This window comes from Tamandua tetradactyla, chromosome 2, assembly GCF_023851605.1.
Source record: "Tamandua tetradactyla isolate mTamTet1 chromosome 2, mTamTet1.pri, whole genome shotgun sequence".
NCBI classification, from domain to species: Eukaryota; Metazoa; Chordata; class Mammalia; order Pilosa; family Myrmecophagidae; genus Tamandua; species Tamandua tetradactyla.
The window spans coordinates 216610647-216626041 of NC_135328.1; the positions used below are offsets into that span (position 1 = coordinate 216610647).

The window sequence follows — 15395 nt, forward strand, 5'->3', positions numbered from 1 at the left end:
AAGTACATCCTTTAGTGTACACGGTCCTGTGAAAAGTGGTTGAAAGTACTTCTCAAGTCACTGGAGAGTTTCTTTTTCAAAATTTGGTTCTGGAGAGTCTCTTTTTCAAAATTTGGTTTTGGGATTGTGAAATTTAAACTTATATCTGCTGTTTGCAAGATAATAAGTAATGGTGTTGGGTTTTTTTTTTTTTTTCCCTTTTTTCTTAAGGTATGTTCTTTAGCATATACTTTAATAATCCTGTTTTCTCTAGCCATTCAAGATTTAGAACAAAGATCTAGAAACCTGTTATGGGTAACAGGTCCCTTTGTTAATCTGATGAAAACTGGATTCTCTTCCCAGAAAAAGATGTGCACACATTTATTTAGCAGATACATTTAGCATATATTTATTGAACAGCCACCATCTGCCAGGCATAGTTACTGATACTTAGGACACACCAGCAAACAAAATAGAAAACAAACTAACCAGCTTGCCCCTGTGGAGCTTATATTCTAGTGCTAAGCAATAAGCATAATAAACAAGAGCATTGTATAATAGGTTACAGTGTGATAAGTGCTATGGGAAAAATAGAATAAGTAAGGAAGTTTGAGAGAAGGGAAAGAATGATGTGGTTGCAGTTTAAATAGGGGAGTCATTTTAGGTCTCCTGGAATGATATTTGAGCAGAAGCTTAAAGATGGTGAGAAGTTGGTTATGTGAAGTTCTGGGGTTTGAGCATTCGAGTGCAAAGATCCTAAAGGGGAGCAAGGAGGACAATGATTAGAGAAGAATGAGCAAGAGAAGAGTAGTAAATTAGTTTCCTAGGGCTGCTGTAACAAGTTACCGTGAACTTGGTGGCTTAAAACAAGACATTTGTCTCTCTAAATTGTGAAGACCAGAAGTCTGAAATCAGGGTGTTGGCAGGGTTGATTACCTCTGGAGCCTGTGAGGTAAATCTGTCCCAAGCCTTTCCTCTAGCTTCTGATGGCTGCCAGCAGTCCTTTGTGTTCCTTGGTATGTAGGTATGTCCCTCCAATCTGCCTGTCTTCGCATTTGTCTCTGTCTCTGTCTCATCTTCCTTTGCCTCACTTTTTTTTAAAAATTTTTTTATTGTATAAAATAATATATATACAAAGCAAAGAAAGAAAAAAGCAATAGTTTTGAAAGCACTCTTCAACAAGTAGTTACAGGACAGATCCCATAGTTTGTCATGGGCCACCATACCTTCATCTCAGATTTTTCCTTCTAGTTACTCCAGAATATAGGTCCCTTTGCCTCACTCTTATAAGGGTCACTCTTGTAAGGGTAATGTCATAGGATTTAGGCTATAGCTTAATTCCAGGATGATGCCATCTCAAGATACTTAATTGAATCTGCTAAGATCCTTTTTTCAAATAAGGCACATTCACAGTTACCACTTAGGTTAGGACTTAGACATATCTTTTTGGTGGCCACCACTCAGCTCTCAACCACTATACTGACTCCCAAGATGGAAACAAAGTGTAGTGTAGACTCTCCTTCGCAGTAGCTGCCAGACTCACTTCTCAGACTTTCATCCTTCTAGAAGCTACTGCCGCTTGGTTGTGATGCCGCGTGGAAGCCGAAGCCGTACCTCATACATGGCCCCTCCGGCCAGCCAGGCGCCTCAGATGAGAGCTGCGCCCAGGCCAGGGTCTGATGGTCCAGATGGCAACCACTGCAGCTGGCGTGGCTGTGGGCTCTGCTGTTGGGCATACTCTGGGTCATGCCATCACTGGGGGCCTTGGTGCTGGGAGCAATGCTGAACCCTCAAGTCCTGACATCACTTACCAGAAGCCTCAGGGAGCCCAGCCAGCAAACCAGAAGCAGCAGGAGTATGGCTCTTGCCTCTTTGAGATCAAGCAGTTTTTGGAGTGTGCCCAGAACCAGCCTGATGCTAAGCTTTGTGAGGGTTTCAGTGAGGTACTGAAGCAGTGCAGAATTGCAAATGGATTAATGTAATCTGAAGTTGAAAATGAAGAAATGGAAAATCTAATCTAATGACCAAGTTAATTTAGCATAAGACTGTAATTGATAGTGAGAGTATAAAGTGTAAAACCACCAGTTAAACCCCTCTATCAGTAGCTTCTTTGCTTCAGAATCACAAAAGGAGAGGGTGTTCTCAAAGAAGAATTCACTGAGATGTGTTGAGTTGGGGCTGGACACATGTTTGTGTTACCTCCTTAAACCAGCTGCTGTAATGTTATTATCTGTGACTAATTAGAATAAAATGATTTTCTTCCAAGGTATGGTGTCTTTTAAGTGAAAGGTCATCAATTGGATAAGGTATATGAATGCATACTGAAAATAATCGTTTCACAAATTTGTAATGTCTTTGAAACTCATTTAGTCTACTGTCATTGGATGTTAAATTAGCATCCACCCAGAGGATCTGACAGAGCTCCCTGAGGAACTTTTGTAGAGAAATAGTTGTATAAGGGATGGCTCAGTAGCAAACATGCTGCTCATTAAAAAGGATCCAGGGGTTTCAGGACTTTGGGAACCAGCAGGAACAGAAAACTTTATTTAGAATGCTAGGTGTTTGTAATCAAGTGGCTCATAAGTGGAAGGTGGGATTAGACCCCATTACATGGGTGGGTTCCCTGTAGCCAGGCCAGGACTACATATTACTGCTTCCCTGTATTTAATTGGATGGAAATAAAAATTATTCTCTGAATCAAAAAAAAAAAAAAGTAGTGTGTAGTTGTGAAGTAGGGGGGTGGGGTGGAGAATAGACCACTGGTGCCCTTTGGGGCTCCTTTTAAGGAACTTGACTTAAATTGAAATGGGGAGGTATTTAAAATGGATCACAATAACTGTTGTATTACCAATTTACTGGGGTGACAGGGTAGAAATAGAGAGACCTTGAGGCTGTTGTAAAAATATCCATAAGAGAAATGATGGTGGCTTATACCAGTATCGTGGTAGTTTAGAGACTGGTGAGAAGTTTTTGGCTTCTGGATGTATTTTGAAGGTAGAACCAACAATATTTTCTGATAAATTTCAGTGTAGGGTAGGAGTGTGTAAGAGAGGAGTCAAGATAATTCCAACAGTTGTAGGCTGAGCACTGGAAAAATGGGGTTGCCATCAGCTGACATAAGAAGGCTGCTATTAGTACAGGGTTCTGGGGAGGATTGAAAGTTTAGTTTTTGGACATAAAGAATTTAGGCTAAGTAAGAGACAGCCAAGTGGAGATGTCAAGTAGACAGTTAGATATGAGTCTGGAATTTCCTGTGAAACCTGTTGTGAGTCCTTAGCAAAGTGTGCTAATTAAAGCTGGGAAATTGGAAGAGATCACCAAAGAAATATAGAGAAGAGAAAAGGTCTGAGAACTAAGCTCTGAGACATTAAAAGTTCTGAGAGAAGAACTGTCAGGCAGTGGAAATTGAAAAGAGATCAGGAAAAAAGGAGGAAAACCAAGAGACTTAAAGGTTCTTTAGGTATCCTGGAAGCCAAGTGAGAAAAATGTATCAAGCAGGAGAAGGAGATGAACTGTGTCAAACCTGCTAAATAAGATCAGAAGAGGAATGAGAATTGATCATTGAATTTAGCAATATGGAGGTCAGAGGTGATTTTGACAAGGTTAATTTCATTGGAGTGGGTCAGGAGCCTTACTGGAGTGGGTTTAAGAAAGAATAGAAGGAAAATTTGAGAAAGTGAATATAGCTTCCATTTTGAGGTTATTTGCTGTAAAGGGGAATAGAGAAATACGATTGTAGAATGGAAATTTAATGAAGTTTTTTTTTATATAGTAGAAATAACAGCGTAGAAGTATTGCAGTATCTTCACATTTTATATACTTTCAAGGGATTCATGGGCCCCTGAATCCCTCTGTGAATGTGAAATTTAAAACCCCTAGCTTCTAGTTCTTCAGCAAAACCATGGTGTAATAATTTCACTACCCACCTTGCGATTTCTCAGTATATTTAGAGGTAGTGATCACATGGCATGGTAATTGATCACAAGGGATGAAAATTCCTAAGTGTGCTCAATTGTTTTTATAAGGGATAGGCCTTGGTACAAATCACTTGCCTTACATTTCTTTTTTTTAAGATTTTCTTCCATTTTTTTAAACTTTTTTTTTATTGTGAAATACTACGTATACAAAAAAGCAATAAATTTTCAAGTATATTTTAACAGGTAGTTATAGAACAGATTTTAAAATTTGATATGGGTTACAATTCCACAATTTTTTGTTTTTTTTCTTCTAGCTTCTCCAAGATACTAGAGACCAACAGAAATATCAATATGATGATTTAGCAGTCATACTCATTTGTTAAATCCTATCTTCTCTGTTACACCCCTCCTCTTTAAATAACATATATACATAAAAGCAATAAAATTCAAAGTACATCACAACAGTTAGTTGTAGAACAGATTTCAGAGTTTAGTATGGTTTACAGTTTCACAATTTTAGATTTTTATTTCTAGCATCTCTAAGGTACTGGAGGCTAAAAGAAATATTAGTGTAACGATTCAGCATTCATACTCATTTGTTAAACCTGACCTCTGTGTAACCACCAACACTTTGATCTTTCTCCTACTCTTTAAGGGTATTTGGGTTATGACCTTTCTAACTTTTTCATGCTGAAAGAGGCTGTCGACAGGGGAATGAAACTAGTTGATATGCTGGAACGGCTGGCCCCTCTGCATTTCAGAACCTATCTGGTCCAGGGACCCATCTGGAGGTTGTAGGTTTTGGAGAATTACCCTAGTGCATGAACCTTGGTAGAATTTTATGTAATGCCCTAGGTATTCTTTAGGATTAGCAGGAATGGTTATAGTTGGGGGTTGGCATGTTATAATAGGTAGCAATGTCTAGATGAAACAAGCATAAGAGTGACTTCCAGTATGGCCTCTGAACTCTACTTCAGTAGAGCTCAATAGAGTTCATCAGCCACTGATACTTTATTTGTTACACTTCTTTTCCCCCTTTTGGTCAGGATCGCATTGTTGATCCCACAGTGCCAGGGCCAGGCTCATCCCTGGGGGTCATCTCCCTTGCTGCCAGGGAGACTTTCATCCCTGGATGTCATGTCCCATGTTGGGTGGAGGGCAGTGATTTCACTTGAAGAGTTGGGCTTTGAGAGAGAAAGGCCCCATCTGAGCAACAAAAGAGATCCTCTGGAGGTGACTCTTGGGCATACCTATAGGTAGGCTAAGCTTCTCAGCTACCTACATAAACTTCACAAGAGCAAGCATCAAGATCAAGGGCTTGGCATATTGATTGGGGTATCCCTAATGTTCGGCACAGTATCTGGGGTTTCCCCTGTGATAAAGTTTAATAGTTCCATAATTTTTCTCCTATCCCTCAAGGATAGGACGTGTGTTCAGTCATTTATAAGGGATAGGCCTTGGTACAAATCACTTGCCTTACATTTCTCTTTTTAAGATTTTCTTCTGAAAGTCATTTATCCTTTGGCTTTAGAAGGTGGCAGCCCCACCCTTTCCAAGGGCCTATGCAGTGGCCCGCCTCTTTTCAAATCAACCTCAGGGGACACTGAGGAGACCACCTTTTTCTCGGCTCCACTCTCTCCAGGCATCAAGGCCACCCCTGGGCTATCTGCTATTTCCGGGGCACATACTCAACCCCTCCATGTGGTGGCAGCCAGGCTCTCCACTGTCCCCCACGGAGCATGCTGTACCTTCTCCAAGGCCTGAGGCTTCACGACTCTTCTACTGCGATGAGGTGGGAAACTCATCCTCGCCCTTCAAGGTAAACTCACCCTCTCCATGTGTATAGGTGGGTCCACTCTCCTGGCCAAGGTTTCTTGGCTTCAGACCCGAGCTTCCATGGTTCTCACTCTTCAAACTCCAATTTTTCCCTTTTGTGTCCACCTTTGTCCAGGTTGGCAGTGGTTCCGTTTACACCAACAGTCTCTTCAAGCACTCCAGGACTTCTCCATCATTCTCTTCACAGTTCCTCCAAAATCTTCCCCCTAGCCATCTAAAAAACCGTTCCAACATATCTGATATTTGCAAACTGCAGCAGTACCCCACTCTCCAGTACCAAGATGTATTAGTTAGGGTTCTCTAGAGAAACAGAATGAACAGGGAACACTTGCAAATATAAAATTTATAAAAGTGTCTCACATGACCGCGGAAACGCAGAGTCCAAAATCCACAGGGCAGGCTGTGAAACCAGTGATTCCTATGGAGGGTCTGGACATACTCCACAGGAGAGACTTGCCGGCTGAAGCAGAAAGAGAGCCTGTCTCTTCTGAATCCTCCTTAAAAGGCTTCCAGTGATTAGATTGAGCATCAGTCAATGCAGAACACACGCCCCTTGGCTGATTACAAATAGAATCAGCTGTGGATGTAGTTGATGTGATCATGATCTAATTCTCTGAAATGGCCTCATTGCAACAGACAGGCCAGCACTTGCCCAACCAGATAGATAGGTACCACCACTTGCCAAGTTGACACATGAAGCTGACCATGACAAACTCATATTAAGAGACTCAGTATATTGAGTCTCCTAGAGAAAAGTTGAGGCTTTCTCTATATCATTTCTCCATCCAAATCATCCCGATCACTTTAAATATACCTTTGAATGTGTTATTCCTCTGACTGTGATGGCTTCTTGCTTGGTTTTTAAGTCTTTGATTTGAACCTTTGGCACTGGCCTTATTTCCCTTTCTTCTCTATCATGTCCCTAATTGTGTGATTCTCTTTCTGTAGGATTCTCATCTTGGAATGCTGCCTTTGTTTAGCCAGTTTTTGTCACCTTGGGTGGACAGTCCTATGTCTTCATGCAGCCTGCCCAGATCTTACCTCATTGTCAAGGTTCAGCTTTCCCAGCCATAGACAATAAACTGTTCTCTAAATTTTATTTTGTGTTAATTTGTCTGCCCTCCAGTGTCTAGGTCGTTATTGGCCCTGCATGGTCTTGCCTGAATTCTTTGAATGAGGCTACACAATCTCTTGCCTCCTCCTTGTGTCTCTTTTATATTTCACAGACTTTTTTGTGGCATTTTCATGTGCAAAGTTGTAAGCATGATCTATGAGAAATTCTTTATTTATTTATTTATTTATTTTATTTAAATTTTTTTTATTAATTAAAAAAAATTAACAAAACATTTAGAAATCATTCCATTCTACATGTACAATCAGTAATTCTTAATATCATCACATAGTTGCATATTCATCATTTCTTAGTACATTTGCATCGATTTAGAAAAAGAAATAAAAAGACAACAGAATAAGAATTAAAACGATAATAGAGAGAAAAAAAAAACCTATACCTCACATGCAGCTTCATTCAATGTTTTAACATAATTGCATTACAATTAGGTAGTATTGTGCTGTCCATTTCTGAGTTTTTATATTCAGTCCTGTTGCACAGTCTGTATCCCTTCAGCTCCAATTACCTCTTCTCTTTTTTTTTTTTTTTTAATTAACGGAAAAAATGAAATTAACCCAACATTTAGAAATCATACCATTCTACATATGCAATCAGTAATTCTTAACATCATCACATAGATGCATGATCATCGTTTCTTAGTACATTTGCATTGGTTTAGAAGAACTAGCAACACAACAGAAAAAGATATAGAATGTTAATATAGAGAAAAAAATAAAAGTAATAATAGTAAAAACAAAACAAAACAAAAACCTATAGCTCAGATGCAGCTTCATTCAGTGTTTTAACATGATTACTTTACAATTAGGTATTATTGTGCTGTCCATTTTTGAGTTTTTGTATCTAGTCCTGTTGCACAGTCTGTATCCCTTCAGCTCCAATTGCCCATCATCTTACCCTGTTTCTACCTCCTGCTGGACTCTGTTACCAATGACATATTCCAAATTTATTCTCGAATGTCCGTTCACATCAGTGGGACCATATAGTATTTGTCCTTTAGTTTTTGGCTAGACTCACTCAGCATAATGTTCTCTAGGTCCATCCATGTTATTACATGCTTCATAAGTTTATCTTGTCTTAAAGCTGCATAATATTCCATCGTATGTATGTACCACAGTTTGTTTAGCCATTCTTCTGTTGATGGAGATTTCGGCTGTTTCCATCTCTTTGCAATTGTAAATAACGCTGCTATAAACATTGGTGTGCAAATGTCCGTTTGTGTCTTTGCCCTTAAGTCCTTTGAGTAGATTCCCAGCAATGGTATTGCTGGGTCATATGGCAATTCTATATTCAGCTTTTTGAGGAACCGCCAAACTGTCTTCCACAGTGGTTGCACCATTTGACATTCCCACCAACAGTGGATAAGTGTGCCTCTTTCTCCACATCCTCTCCAGCACTTGTCATTTTCTGTTTTGTTGATAATGGCCATTCTGGTGGGTGTGAGATGATATCTCCTTGTGGTTTTGATTTGCATTTCTCTAATGGCCAGGGACATTGAGCATCTCTTCATGTGCCTTTTGGCCATTTGTATTTCCTCTTCTGATAGGTGTCTGTTCAAGTCTTTTCCCCATTTTGTAATTGGGTTGGCTGTCTTTTTGTTGTTGAGTTGAACAATCTCTTTATAAATTCTGGATACTAGACCTTTATCTGATATGTCATTTCCAAATATTGTCTCCCATTGTGTAGGCTGTCTTTCTACTTTCTTGATGAAGTTCTTTGATGCACAAAAGTGTTTAATTTTGAGGAGCTCCCATTTATTTATTTCCTTCTTCAGTGCTCTTGCTTTAGGTTTAAGGTCCATAAAACCACCTCCAATTGTAAGATTCATAAGATATCTCCCTACATTTTCCTCTGTTTTATGGTCTTAGACCTAATGTTTAGATCTTTGATCCATTTTGAGTTAACTTTTGTATAGGGTGTGAGACATGGGTCTTCTTTCATTCTTTTGCATATGGATAGCCAGTTCTCTAGGCACCATTTATTGAAGAGACTGTTCTGTCCCAGGTGAGTTGGCTTGACTGCCTTATCAAAGATCAAATGTCCATAGATGAGCGGGTCTATATCTGAGCACTCTATTCGATTCCATTGGTCGATCTATCTATCTTTATGCCAATTCCATGCTGTTTTGACCACTGTGGCTTCATAATATGCCTTAAAGTCAGGCAGCACGAGACCTCCAGCTTCGGTTTTTTTCCTCAAGATGTTTTTAGCAATTCGGGGCACCCTGCCCTTCCAGATAAATTTGCTTATTGGTTTTTCTATTTCTGAAAAATAAGTTGTTGGGATTTTGATTGGTATTGCATTGAATCTGTAAATCAACTTAGGTAGAATTGACATCTTAATTATATTTAGTCTTCCAATCCATGAACACGGTATGCCCTTGCATCTATTTAGGTCTTCTGTGATTTCTTTGAACAGTTTTTTGTAGTTTTCTTTATATAGGTTTTTTGTCTCTTTAGTTAAATTTATTCCTATGTATTTTATTCTTTTAGTTGCAATTGTAAATGGGATTCGTTTCTTGATTTCCCCCTCCGCTTGTTCATTGCTAGTGTATAGAAATGCTACAGATTTTTGAATGTTGATCTTGTAACCTGCTACTTTGCTGTGCTCATTTATTAGCTATAGTAGTTTTGTTGTGGATTTTTCCCGGTTTTCGTTTGCAAACAGTGATAGTTTTACTTCTTCCTTTCCTATTTTGATGCCCTATGAGAAATTCTTGGTGTTAGTGAACTTTAATTTGGAAAATAGTAGAGTGGCAGTTTATATAGAAGAAAATGCTCAGAAATATAAATTGGATGCCACCACCATCCAACATTTCTATTTATCCTTTGTATTTTCCCAAATTCTTTCAGAGCCATTGTTCACTTTGATTTCAAAACAATCTTATGAAATATGTAGGGGAAAAAGTAGTATGCATGAGCATACTGGAACCCAGGTAGGTCATTTACCCCTCAAGACAAATCAAATTCGGGATGGAACTGGGATAAAAATCCAATTTTCTTAATGCTTAGATTAATGTTTTTTTTTTAAAATACATGAATGAGTTGTATTAAAAAGTTTAAATATTTCCATGCTGTTATAAAATTTTCATTATTATTATAATGAATGCACAGTGTTTTATAATTATTTTTCTTTTTTTACTATTGTAACACTGCATGAATCTTTTTTTTTTAATTTAACAAATATTTTTTGAATGTTTACCATGTGTTAGACACTGCCCAGTGTTCTAGACACTGGGGATGCATAATGAATAATAATAATAATAATAATATAATAATAATAATAATAATAATAAAAGTCATGGCTCTTAGAGCTTATGTTCTAACAGATAAGTGTCTTCTGATATTAGAAATAAAAATGTTCAGTAATTGCATTTTTAAACATCAACCAATTTTCTTTTAAACTACATATCAAAAATAGGAAGTTTTCTACTGTATTTATTTCGTTTGGTTAAAATGTATAGTTTTTGACCACTCACACACAAGTGCTGTCAAAAATTAAAGTGAATGGAGACTCTGAAAGAAAGTTTTAACTATTAACAGGTTTTGATAATTAAAAAAATTAATTAATTGCTTTTTTCCACTAAATGGTTTTATGATTTTTTGGCATGGCTGAGAAATTTTTCATTCAATTTATTGTTAAATTTAACTGATAAGATCATATTAAAATCCAATTTCAGGTTTTGAAGTTGGATAAAAATTTATCACCTTGTTTCCCATGATTTTCTCTTCTTACTGTTTCATTCCTAGAAATTCTTTAGGCACTTGGCAATATCTAATAAAACTAGATGACGTAGGTGAATAGTAGTAGATGAGATCTGATCTGCTTTCAGATGCCCAGTTTGAACTTTCACTCAGAATGAAGTGTGCCCGTATTTAGTATCAAAGAAACATTCCTTTAAAAACGTTATAGGCAAATCTAAGATTGAAAGAAATGTAAAATCAGATGGCCTGTTAAAATTATGCATTAAGAAACAGCTCCCTGTAGCTGAATGCAGTCTGTGCAAGGCTGTCACATTGAGAATTATTTTAATATTTTAACTCCTGTTTAATAGTGTATATATTAAATAAATTTATATAATGGCTCATACTTGGGTTGAGTCAGTTCTTGCTGTTTGCTTAGTGTGGTGAACTTAAGGAAATATTGGAGAAAGAGGAATGACCTAGCCATGTACTCCCATTAATTATTCTTCTTTGAGGTAGGTCTTTGTAATAATTTCCAGGTAAGGATATGGAAGCTGAGCGAGGTTAATTTGTTCAAAGTTTCACCACTAGTAATATTAGATTTGGGGTTGAAATGCAAGTCTGTGAAGCTCTTTTTTCTATCACACCGTTACACACATTTCCTTAAAAGTATGCCGTATTTTGTTTTCAAGGTAACCAGTCTAAAAATACTATTTTTCTTTTATTTCATTTAGAAAATAAAATTCTCTTTCTTTTATTTTCTCACTTTATCCATATTTTCCTTCAAGAAGTGCTAAAACTTGAACCTAAGGTGAGTCCTTCTCATTTCCTTTCATAGTTAGCTCCACTATTACATTTTAATGGTGTAAAACAAAGGAAAAGCATTGGGTGACACTTGATAGTATGTGTTTTCGATTAAGGGCAAGGAGAAAATCTGGATTCTCAGATAATCCAATACTTCCAGGAATTGAAACAGCCATATGACTTACTGTTTTAAGTAGGTTGCAAATGTAAATGTTAGTACATAAAATATTAATAACTTTATTGCTCCACTTAATATGCATTCATAGATCATAGGTAGTATTGGCTTCATTCAGAATAAGTAGTTCTAATTTTTAATTTTGTTGTTATTTAGTTTATTTTTTCATAATTTTTTTTATTTTTTAAATATCAAAAAACACAAAGCAAATGCAGACGTTCCTATTTTGATCATTCCATTCAACATATATAATCAGTAATTCACAATATCATCACATAGTTGCTTATTCATCATCATAAACATTTCTTGGAACATTTGCATCTATTCAGAAAAAGAAATAAAGCAAAAACAGAGAAAAAAAATTTATGCATACCATACCCCTTACCCATCCCTTTCATTGATCACTAGCGTTTCAAACTAAATTTAACACTTGTTCCCCCTATTATTTACTTTTATTCCATATGTTCTACTTGTCTGTTGACAAGGTAGATAAAAGGATCATCAGACACAAGGTTTTCACAATCACACAGTTACATTGTGAAAGTTATATCATTATTCAATCATCATCAAGAAACGTGGCTACTGGAACACAGTTCTACATTTTCAGCCAGTTCCGTCCAGCCTCTCCATTACATCTTGAATAACAAGGTGATATCTACTTAATGTGTAAGAATAACCTCCAGGATAACCTCTCAACTCTGTTTGGAATCTCTCAGCCATTGACACTTTATCTCATTTCACTCTTCCCCCTTTTGGTCGAGAAGATTTTCTCAATCCCTTGATGCTGAGTCTGAGCGTATTCTAGGGTTTTTCTCTACCCTTGATGCTGAGTCTCAGCTCATTCTAGGATTTCTGTCCTGCATTGCCAGGAAGGTCTACACCCCTGGAAGTCATGTCCCACATAGACGGGGGGAGGGTGGTGAATTTGCTTGTTGTATTGGCTGGAGAGAGAGGCCACATGTGAGCAACAAAAGAGGCTCTCTTGGAGGTGACTCTTAGGCCTAATTTTAAGTAGGCTTGACCTGTCCTTTGTTGGGTTAAGTTTCATATGAACAAACCCCAAGACTGGAGGCTCAACCTATAGCTTTGGTTGTCCACACCGCTTGTGAGAATATCAAGAATTCAACTTAGGAAGGTTGAATTTCTCCCTGTTCTCACCATTCCCCCAAGGGGACGTTAGAAATACTTTTCCAGTCACTGATCAAATCACTCTGGGATTCATTGGGGCATCACTCTGGATAACCAGCAAAATCACATGTCCTACCCAAGGTTCTAAGTACTTATGGTGTTCAATCTATCTATCTAAATAAGTTATATTAGGAAAAGTACGAGTTAAAATATAAATTTTGTACCAAATAAACATTTTTTGCTTTAGTCTCACACGTAAGTTTGAAATTTTAAAATATTGATTACCATCTATTTTCAGCACTCTGCAGTAATGACATTCCTTGTGTTCTTCCTCATGCAAAAACATTTTTTAAATTTGTACATTTAGTCACTATTATTATACACTCTAGGCATTCCTAGATTATACCATGTCAGTCTTTACCATCTTTCCTTCTGATTTCATTTATGCCCCCAGCCCTCCTCCCTCTATCCTCACATTCAGCTTCATTCAGTGTTTTAACATAATTGTATTACAGTTAGGTAGTATTGTGCTGTCCATTTATGAGTTTTTATATTCAGTCCTGATGCACAATCTGTATCCCTTCAGCTCCATTACCCAATATCTTACCCTATTTCTATCTCCTAATGGTCTCTGTTACCAACGAAATATTCCAAGTTTATTCACTAATGCCAGTTCATATCCGTGAGACCATACAGTATTTGTCCTTTTGTTTTTGGCTAATCTCACTCAGCATAATGTCCTCAAGGTCCATCCATGTTGTTACATATTTTATAACTTTATTCTGTTTTACAGCTGCATAATATTCACCATATGTATATACCACAGTTTGTTTAGCTGCTCGTCTGTTGATGGACATTTTGGCTGTTTCCATCTCTTGGTAATTGTAAATAATGCTGCTATAAATATTGGTGTGCAAATGTACGTTTGTGTGCTTGCCCTTATGTCCTTTGAGTAGATACCGAGCAATGATATTGCTGGGTCATATGGCAATTCTGTATTCAGCTTTTTGAGGAAACACCAAACTGCCTTCCACAGCGGTTGCACCATTTGACATTCCCACCAACAGTGGATAAGTGTGCCTCTTTCTCCACATCCTGTCCAGCACTTGTCATTTTGTGTTTTATTGATAATGTACATTCTGGTGGGTGTGAGATAATATCTCATTGTGGTTTTGATTTGCATTTCTCCAATGGCCAGGAAAGTTGAGCATCTCTTCATGTGCCTTTTGGCCATTTGCATTTCTTCTTCTGAGAAGTGTCTGTTCAAGTCTTTTTCCCATTTTGTAATTGGATTGGCTGTCTTTTTGTTGTTGAGTTGAACAATCTCTTTATAAATTCTGGACACTAGACCTTTATTTGATATGTTGTTTCCAAATATTGTCTCCCATTGTGTAGGCTGTCTTTTTACTTTCTTTTTTTTTTTTTTTAATTTTTTTTATTAATCAAAAAAAAGAAAAGAAATTAACACAACATTTAGAAATCATTCCATTCTACACATGCACTCCGTAATTCTTAGTATCATCACATAGATGTATGATCATCATTTCTTAGTACATTTGCATCGATTTAGGAAAAGAACTAGCAAAACAGTAGAAAAAGATATAGAATGCTAATACAGAGAAGAGAATTAAAATAATAATACTAATAAAAAATATATATATAAAAAGGAAAAAGAAAAAAAATAAAAACAAAAGATACAAACACACAAACAAACAAAAAACCATATTTCAGGTGCAGCTTCATTCAGTGTTCCAACCTAGTTACATTACACTTAGGTATTATTGTGCTGTCCATTTTTGAGTTTTTGTATCTAGTCCTGTTGCACAGTCTGTATCCCTTCAGCTCCAATTACCCATTATCTTACCCTGTTTCTAACTCCTGCTGGTCTCTGTTACCAATGATATATTCCAAGCTGATTCTCGAATGTCGGTTCACATCAGTGGGACCATACAGTATTTGTCCTTTAGTTTTGGGCTAGACTCACTCAGCATAATGTTCTCTAGGTCCATCCATGTTGTTACATGCTTCATAAGTTTAGTCTGTTTTAAAGCTGCTTAATATTCCATCGTAGGTATATGCCAGTTTGTTTAGCCACTCGTCTGTTGATGGACATTTTGGCTGTTTCCATCTCTTTGCAATTGTAGAGAATGCTGCTATAAACACTGGTGTGCAAATGTCCGTCTGTGTCTTTGCCCTTAAGTCCTTTGAGTAGATACCTAGCAGTGGTATTGCTGGGTCGTAATCCATTCTGCCATTCTATGTCTTTTGATTGGGAAATTCAGTCCATTAACTTTTAGTGTTATTACTGTTAGGATAATATTTTCCTCTACCATTTTGGCTTTTGTATTATATATATCATATCTGATTTTCCTTCTTTCTACACTTTACTCCATACCTCTCTCTTCTGTCTTTTCGTATCTGACTCTAGTGCTCCCTTTAGTATTTCTTGCAGAGCTGGTCTCTTGGTCACAAATTCTCTCAGTGACTTTTTGTCTATAAATGTTTTAATTTCTCCTTCATTTTTGAAGGACAATTTTGCTGGATATAGGAGTCTTGGTTGGCAGTTTTTCTCTTTTAGTAATTTAAATATATCATCCCACTGTCTTCTAGCTTCCATGGTTTCTGCTGAGAAATCTACACATAGTCTTATTGGGTTTCCCTTGTATGTGACAGATTGTTTTTCTCTTGCTGCTTTCAAGATCCTCTCTTTCTCTTTGACCTCTGACATTCTAACTAGTAAATGT

The 15395-nt window shown here is 37.2% G+C and overlaps 1 protein-coding gene and 1 pseudogene across 2 annotated transcripts in view; both read left to right on the forward strand.

The window, feature by feature from the left end:
• LOC143674975 (coiled-coil-helix-coiled-coil-helix domain-containing protein 2 pseudogene) overlaps positions 1 to 9145 on the forward strand; it is a 52247-nt pseudogene extending 43102 nt beyond the window's left edge. The window contains exon 2 of the transcript XR_013171301.1: positions 1546 to 9145. The product of XR_013171301.1 is annotated as a coiled-coil-helix-coiled-coil-helix domain-containing protein 2 pseudogene (transcript). The remainder of the gene's footprint in view (positions 1 to 1545) is intronic.
• Positions 1 to 15395, forward strand: part of RERE (arginine-glutamic acid dipeptide repeats) — a 636739-nt gene that overhangs the window by 43634 nt on the left and 577710 nt on the right. The window lies entirely within an intron of this gene.